This window comes from Sceloporus occidentalis, unplaced genomic scaffold (assembly GCF_023333645.1).
Source record: "Sceloporus occidentalis isolate IW3139 unplaced genomic scaffold, rSceOcc1.0.p SCAF_56, whole genome shotgun sequence".
Lineage (NCBI taxonomy): Eukaryota > Metazoa > Chordata > Lepidosauria > Squamata > Phrynosomatidae > Sceloporus > Sceloporus occidentalis.
Window position 1 is genome coordinate 5,302,514 of NW_028317036.1, and position 8,037 is coordinate 5,310,550.

An 8,037-nucleotide genomic window follows, 5' to 3' on the forward strand; every position below is an offset into this window, starting at 1 on the left:
GCCGTGTTGTGTTTGTCACTGACCGCGGAGCCAACATTATTGCTGCCCTGTGTGGATACACCAGGCTGAACTGCAATGCGCACATCCTGAACGTCACCCTGTCCAGCGCATTTGCCCCAGACGTGTTGGCCAAGACATCTGAACTGTCTAAACTGTTGACTAATGCAAAAAAAATGGTCAGATATTTCAAACATTCAGGTCTGCAGAACACCTTGAAGAAATCCCTCAAACAATCCATGGAGACCAGATGGAATTCAAAATACAATATGCTGGATACCATACTGCAACAGTATGAGGAGATCTCCACATTACTGGTGACCAATAACCAGTACAAAAGAATTGCGCAGATCAATGTGAACACTTTCAAAACAGTTGTTTAATTCCTCAAGTTATTCAAGGATGCTACTAATGACCTCGAGACTGACAACTCTACTCCCAGCACATCACTTGTGCTGCCGTGGTCTGTCAGACTGATTGAAGACTGCAAGCAGCATCCCTTGATTCCTTGCTCTCTGAAGTGGCCAGTGTGTGTGCCTCACATCTGGAGCTGATGGGCACTAGTGACACCCTAGCAAAACCCCTCCACATGACGTACAGGATTGCAATGATCTTGACTCCTAAAATGTGATTGATGTGGCCAGACGCAAGAGACAACGCGGTCAAAGGTATGATGTAATATTATGAATTTACAAAGCACTTTTCAAAAACAAGTTTGCAAAGTGCTTCACAGACAACACACACAGCACAATTACTAGTTATAATGAGTTCAATGCAGTCAAGAAACAGAAACATTCATAAAAGACAATGAATAAAAAGCTCAAGAATACATTAACCCCTTAAGGACCGGGCTTATTTTTTATTTTTGTACCCTTTGGGACCGAGGCTGTTTTAACACTTTTGTGGTGCTTGTGTTCAGCTGTAATTTTCTCCTCACCCAATTAGTGTATTGTTTTTTTCAGGACAAGATGAGCTTTCTTCAGATACCATTTTGATCATATCATCTTATTTACTATAAAAAAAAAAAAATAAAACATGGTGAAAATTTGAAAAAAAAACACCTTTTATGACTTTTATTTGAAAAATATTTTACTCACCTATAAAAGCAAGTAAAAAAAACTAGCTAAATAGATTATCAAACACCCCCCCAATATTTGTTCAGCAACATCTCCCGAGTGCAGTGATAGTTTGTCGGGTTGTTTGGGATTTAAAATTCCACATTTGGGAAGTGCATTTTTTTCTCCATTTTGGTCAGTCTGTGCCTTTGCCCCATGTTTCAACCCGGCCACTCTAATTTACCATCAAACCATTAATTTTTTATTAAATTAGAGGCCCCTTGAGCATTTTAAATGCTTTTATTTTAACTCTTTCCATGTTGAGATTTTTGAGAAGATACAGCGCTAATTTTAGCACTTGCTCATAATAATAAACTTTATTTTATTATTTTTTGGACTTTTTTGTTTTTTGCTGGTACTGGATGGTTCCTCTGGTGACATCACTGCATAATTATTTTTAAATGTTAGCACTTTTTAAAAAAAAAAATGTAATTATTTTTAAAATATTTTACTAATCACATTGTGATTAGAAAGCTGGGCTCCATTGAGTTGCATGGTTGAATGCAGTACCTGTATTCTGATTGTTGCTTACTGGCTTTTAGGGTGACAACTAACCTGGTCCCCAGACCTTCTGATCTGGCACCTCACAACTCCTGTGGCGTATTGCCTCTTATATACTAGGTTCCCTTCGGAGTTCCGTTTTGTTCAGGGTGACCCTCTGATACAATTCTAATATTACTGTGCATTTTGTTACAGGGTGAGCCCCTATTCACTTAACATGTCACAGTCAAGTTTGTCCCCTATAGACGTACCAGGACCAGGGCCGGCCTTCGGGGTGTGCGACCTGTGCGACTGCACAGGGCGCCACACTCCAGGGGGCGCCGCCGCGGGGTCGGACGCCACCGTAGCGTACCGCTGCCGCCAGTAGCGTAGCTAGTCTGGTCTGTTAAGGACCTCCGATACCGCTCTCTTGTGATCCGCGCGGCAACAGCTGCTGTGCGCCGGGGTTTGTTGTCAGATCCCGGCGCACAACACTGAAGCCGCGCCCACCGCTGTCCGTGCTCTCTGACCCGGAAGAACGAAGAGAAGGAAAAGGAGCTGTAAGGAGAAAAGGTAGGAAAGCATTCAGTGAGAGTGGATTGGTGTATGTGTGGATTGGTGTATGTGTGGATTGGTGTATACGTGTGGATTGGTATATATATGGTATGCGTGTGGATTGGTATGGCCAGGTAAATGCTGCACTTTCAGTTTCAGTCCAGAATTCGTTTCGGTGCATCCCTACTACTAAGCCAGACAATGAAGTGGTAGGCCTACGCCACATCAATGTTTGGCGTAGTATATAGTGATTGGGGTTGTTACAAGTTTTCTTACAAGTTTTTATTCTTTTTTTGGGATGGGGGGCGCCAGAGGAGTAGTCCGCACAGGGCGCCAGAACACCTAAGGTCGGCTCTGACCGGGACGTCCAAAAAACGCCCACAAAGAAACCCCTATGGACACATCCCTGCCGCTGCACGGGAGACCAGGCTGTCGTTTGACAGCCTGGACTCCCCACTGACAGCAGAAGCCGGCTTTGCCGGCTTTCTGCTGTCCGATCGCCTGTAACAGCTTCCGGCATGAAAGCTGGTAAGCTGTTACACTGTAAACTGCCCGATCGCGCATTCCCTTCCGGGTTGCGTCACTGCTGACGTAACCCGGAAGGTCATCGGAGGACCTGCAAGGACCTGCATAGAGATCACAGTGTGATCGGTGCAGGGGGATCGCGGGGAGGGGAGGGAGAAACCATCTCTCTCACTCCCCCTCCCGTCCTGTAACAGAAAAGCTGACAAAAAAAAATAATATTAAACAAATCATTAAAATAATATAAATACTAAAAAAAAAATATAATGTGAGCTGTGATGTCACTGTGACATCACTGGCATGTTCAGGAGGTCCCTAGGAGGACCTCTTACCATTACTGTGTAAAAAAGAAAAATATAAAAAATACAAAAAAATGTAAAAAAATTCTTAAAAAAACCTTACATCCCATTGCCCTAGCATAACGTCTAGCCAGTATAACCCTCCTGCCCCCGTTCACAACCCCCAAACCCGTTAAGCCATAGGCATAAAAATTATACAAAATTGTACACCTAATAGTATGCTCCCTGGTGCTGGGAAAGTCTGGAAAATCTATATAAATTAGGTATTTCTGAAATCAGGACACCTGAATTGATAAACTTGGAGGGGATTTTCCATCACTTTACCTAATTTTGTGAGGATTCAGAGGGAAAATGTAAAAACAAATTAGTTTATTTTTCTAATCTTCGCTAGTTTTTACAAAATTTCTCATTCAAAATTTTCAGCTAATCATCCAACTATGGTATCAAACGAAAGCTCTATCTTTCCTTGAAAAAACAATATATAGTTTACATGGGTACACTATTCACAGGAACAGAGAATAATCGCTAAACCGACATACCCCAAAAATGGCAAAATTGCTCTGGGCTTTGAGGTACCAAAAAAAAAATTGAAGGGGTTAAAATCCCCAGGATGCATTTCTGGTATGGCTTGAAACCAAATTCCAATGCCAACTTTATTAGGGTAAGAAGCGCAGACAGTTTTTGTTTTTTGTATACATTGTACAGCCAATACACTGTTTTTGCAGCATGCTTACACCTGTTTGGTAGGCCCCGTATTATACATTTTTATTATTTGAGCCTGTGACTAGCTTAGCGCACCGACATTTTTTCTTTTCCCTGTTTGCACATATTTGAGGTTGTTGGCTCCTCATTAGTCTGGTTGCAGCTTGCTGTCCAGGGGTTAATAGGGAGGAGGTTTAATTGCACCTCCCCCAACACATTAATAAGGTTTTGGTAGCAGTATAAACTGCTTTGTGTGCCCACTATGTAGGAGGTGAGAGTAGGTTCTCACCCTATTGAGAGTGTGCCTTGACGTGGCGGGTGAGCTTAATTATGCTTTGGCCAATTCATATAACCAAAACCTCTCATTTATATTATGTTTATATATTTGTTGCCAACTTTATTAGGGTAAGAAGCGCAGACAGTTTTTGTTTTTTGAAACCAAATTCTCCAGCTCTATTGAGTCTTTTCTTGAAAAAGTTTCAGCAGGTATCCCTGCAGCTAACCCCAACCAGTCAGCTCCTGCCCATGCAGATTCTGATCACTTTGAGGGTGAGCCCAGACACGCTAAAGGCCCGTGGAAGGGTAATAGCCCCTCAACGGGTAAAGGCAAAGGCCCTGCTAAACGCATTAAACCAACCACGGCTTTGGTGACCCCTAGAGACTACACTCTTGTCTCAGTGGACGATGGGATCAGAAGGATCAGCGACATTCTTGGATGAATGGTGTGCGTGAGGTTCAGGTGAATTTGTCCTCTCTGACACCAAGGGTTCACCCGGTTGCCGCATGTCACGCTTCATGCGTGAGTACATGGTGGGTAAGCCCCACCACTTAATGCCCTTCATGGCCCCTGCCACCTCAGCCACTCCAGATGCGCCATTCCAGGGCTACTGAGGGATACGGATTGGCACACATCTACCAATATTTACAAAAGTGGCTGGGCAGACCCCTGGAGAGAGAGGGGTGTGCAACAAATTACAAACCACCATACCAGATAAGATAGCGGTCACCCCGGAGTTCGATCCAAACGTTCTCCAGCTGCTGTTCCACAGTAAGCTTGATTGCATAAAGGTCTGGAACAGGGCCTCAAATCTACACAGCACAAGCTCCTGGACCTGGTGGGGCCGATCACCCAGATTCTTTCCCTGCCTGACCGGCTGTCCTCCACGATTCAAGCTTGGATCCTACCCTTACACTTCTGGAACAGACGGACTTTGTTCAATCTCTCCACTAACTGGGGTTTGTGGTCAACGCCATCAAATCAGAATTGATTCCCTGTCAGAAGATCCAGTTTCTGGGATTCAACATCAATTCCATGGATTCCCTGCTTCTCCTTCTGGTGTCCAAGATCTCCGCAAAGAGGTTTGTCCTCTCGGAAGCCTTGCTCGAATGGTGGGACTCCTCTTGTCATCCATTTAGGCTGTTTTCCCGGGTCAGCTTCTTTATCGGGCTCTGCAACGCCTCAAAGCTCAACACCTCAGGAGGGCCCCGTCGTACAATCATAAATCACTACCTGGATTCTGTAGCGCTACCTTCCCTTACGTATGACATGATGACCAGCTTAGAAGCCCCTGTGGACTTGACGGGTTACAAGCTATTACAATAAGACTTATTTCTCGATCCTAGGCCCACATCTCAAATTCCTATTCCAGACCTTTATGAGCACCAGTACAATACCCATAGAAAACTTGCATGCCGACAGTCACCGTGCCTTAGCCAGTCAAGTCTCCAGACAAACATACACTGTTATGTATTTCAACTTAATTTTAAGTCTATCCTAATGTATGAGTATCATCGGGCTCATAAAAATATTAGATAGAAAGAAAGGAGTTCCGAAACAATGAACATCTTTTAGACTTTTTATTTATTTAGTTATTATCATCACCATGTTCTCTATTCCTCTGGGTCGAGCAACATTAAACCGGGTTCATATGAACAAGTAAATTCCGGGAGTATATAGCGATCGGCGGTCTGTGGAGGGAGGAGTGGATGTGAGTCCTGATGCGCCACGCCCTCCGAGATGTTATGTAACGCCTCCTCGATGCAGGACGACAGGACCGTCGTAACAACAAAATAGACGCCCAGCATGAAGAACGAGACACAGCACGTAACAGATAACGTAGTAGAGAGCGTCCTCACTCACGCAACGATGCGATTACGTACCAGGAAGCTCCTTTACAGATTTAAAACGGAACTCTGACCACACATGGAATATAAAATGGTTTCTGCAACCTGAGTGGCTTTTTCTCCTGAGGAAGCCGACGTACTATCGGCGAAACGCGTTGAGAGCCAGCAGAAATACAGAGGATAACTACACCGGAGCATATGCTGATCCTGATTCTACCATCTTGATACGTTTATGCACTCTATTAGTTTAGTAGTGCCACATCCAACTGTGAGTGCATTCTTTGCCTTACCTGAATGATCTGTATCACGGATATACTGCACTATTGCCGGTTTATTTTTTAGTGATTTTAGAAGATATTAAAGGAACCTTTCTACTGATACCTTTTGATGAGCCCGATCTGTTCAGCCCGCTTGTGAGTTGATAAGCCACCACACTTGTATATTACTTGTGTGTACATATTACACTATTGTTCTTTATTTTTTCCCCCCTATGTCTAAACACTTTAAGGAAGAGTGTTGTTGGCAGCCGCTTTCATTTGGGGAGTATTACTATTATTATTATTATTTATTTCACGTAGAATTCCAGTTTCTGTATATTTTAAGTCTCCAGACAAATGCTAATGCTTTCGGCCTATATCACTTCTAAATAATGATGTAAAAATGTACGTGAAAATCTTAGGTAACAGACTTTTCCTTCTTCTCCCTAAGCTATTACTGTCATGGTTTATACATTATAGGTACTGTTCCTTTAATTAATCAATATCTAATGTGATCACTCCCTATTTAAACCTTATAAGGGAGTGGTTCTGGGCACTTAAACTGTCTTAACAAATGTGCTGCACGAGTACCTTATCTCTACAGGTAATCCAAGGAAGTGCCCCACCGCTCAGAGCGGAGCTGTATTTACTAAGGATTCGTCTGCTTAAATATCTCCTCTACCTGAATCTACTCCTCTGTTTCTGACCTGAATTGTTGTAAGGGTTCTCCTTTTGCCTACCTCTCATTGCACAGCACTGACGCATTCCCCGTTTACATACCGCTGGACTTTATCCCAGTTTATTCTCCATTTCTGCTGCACCTTACTGAAGGATTCCTCTTTATCAGACCACTTCTTGTTTACTCAAGTATATCCGATTGCCTACTGATTTCGATCATTGTAACGTCTTTCACCCCTTCAGCTTAAAGAGACTTTTGCTACTTACCTACTCCATTGGATCCCCAGCCGACTGCTCTGTTTGTTCAGCCTCATAGCTACTCTCCAACTCACTTGCAATATTGCACTACAGAGACAGCTACCAGGACTCCCCCTCTCACTATCCTCAGGTATTATAATTTTACTCCTGGCTCTCTACCTAGACTTTTTCAAATATGCAAATGTATCAATACTATTTGGGAAATCTCCAAACATCAGACTCCGTGTCTACTGATTTCTTCTGACGCGGAGAAAGCCTTTGACAGGCTACATTGGTCCTTCCTGTCGTTGGTATTATCTATAATCTTCAAGGCACATTTATCCATGCGCTAATGACCCTATACACTTCCCTTTCAGCTTCTGTTTCTTTTTTGGGTTTCACTTCTTCCTCATTTAGAATAACTAATGACACTTAAGGTTGCCCCCTATTCCCACATATTTACACCCTCACTCTGGAAGAATTAGCAGAAAAAAATAGGATGGACCATCTTATTTCGGGAACTCTTCTCTAGCTCTTGAGTCAAAACTACTGATTATTTGCAGATGGTATCCTAGCTTCCATTACCAACCCTCCAGGTTCTGATCGAAAAAGGGAGACTACTACGTATGCAAATGATGCCAATCTCCAATTGTTGACTATAATTTGAAGTATACCACTATTACCATTATTGCTTTTAAACTTACGATTTATTATGAAACCTCTGTTGGCAGGGCCGGCCCAAGACATAATGCCCCCCCCATTATCTACCCTTCCTCTCCCTCCCTATTATCTACCATATCCCCCCCCCCCTTTGTACTTGCCTTTCGGCAGTCCTGCGGCGAGTCTCCCTGCTCGGTCTTGGTGCCGGCTTGTAACGGTGAGCGCCGGAAATGACATTATCTTCCAGCGCTCAGCATTACAAGCTGGCACCGAGACCGAGGTAGAGGGCTCGCAGAGGAGAGAGAGGGGCGCCGAGCGGGTATTGAAAACTTGGTAAGTGAAAACCACTCGCCACCCTCTCTCTCTTCTGCTTTAAAAAAAAAAGAAAAAAAAAAGGGCTTGGGTGGCGGC